Source organism: Sinocyclocheilus rhinocerous, unplaced genomic scaffold (genome assembly GCF_001515625.1).
Source record: "Sinocyclocheilus rhinocerous isolate Xijiao unplaced genomic scaffold, SAMN03320098_v1.1 scaffold892, whole genome shotgun sequence".
NCBI classification, from domain to species: Eukaryota; Metazoa; Chordata; class Actinopteri; order Cypriniformes; family Cyprinidae; genus Sinocyclocheilus; species Sinocyclocheilus rhinocerous.
In genome coordinates, this window is record NW_015642825.1 from 1,306,692 (window position 1) to 1,307,743 (window position 1,052).

Sequence of the window (1,052 nt, forward strand, 5' to 3'; positions counted from 1 at the left end):
ATTTAATATTTGTTTTCAGTAAACACTTTCTTAAATACCATCACACATTTTTTCATATATGAAATATATGGAAGCCCATTTTCACCACTGAATAATAAAAAAAAAAAGGTAATTGCGACTTTTACCTCACAATTCTGATCTTTTTTCACAGAATTGTGAGAAATAAACTTGCAATTGCGAGTTATAAAGTCACAATTGCGAGATATAAAGTCACAATTGCAAGACAAAAATTCGCAATTCTGACTTTTTCTCTCGCAATTCTGACTTTTTTTCTCAGAATTGTGAAATATAAACTCGCAATTGCGAGTTAAAGTCCAATTTTGAGGGGGGAAAAAGACTGATATGTTCTCAGAATTGCGAGTTTATATCTCACAATTCTGACTTTATATCACGCAATTCTGAGAAAAAAAGTCAGAATTGTGAGTTTATATCTCGCAGTTCTGACTTTATTTCTCAGAATTACGACTTCATGTCTCGCAATTGCGAGTTTATATCACGCAATTCTGAGAAAAAAAGTCAGAATTGTGAGATAAAAAGTCGCAATTACCTCTTTTATTTTTTTATTCAGTGGCGGAAACGGGCTTCCATAGAAATATGTAACTATGCAAAAAAAAAAAAAGTGAAATAAAAGGTTATGAATATGTGCTCAGCATCATGTAAACCCATGCATTAAGTCATGAAAGAGAGTGGAATTAATCGAGTGTTATGTCCACACGTGCACCGGGAGTTGTTACTTCTTCCGTTTAAAAAAAAATTAATAAATAAAAAACTCTGTCCACATGAAAACGCAAACGCATGCTATGAAGCACTGTCAAGAGCATGCCAAACCAACAGGTGGCGATATAATCTCAACCGTAATGCCATGTTGGCCAATCAGAAGCCTGAAAAAGTCTCCAGTAGGCTGAGATAACAGTGCAGGCTCCGACATCACAAGCCAAAAACTCCGGTTTCGCTGTCTACACGACAACACTGCAACCGGAGTTTTTGAAAAACTTCACCCTGGCAGGCGTTTTCAAAAATAGTCGGTTTCAGTGAACTGGTGCTGCGTTTGC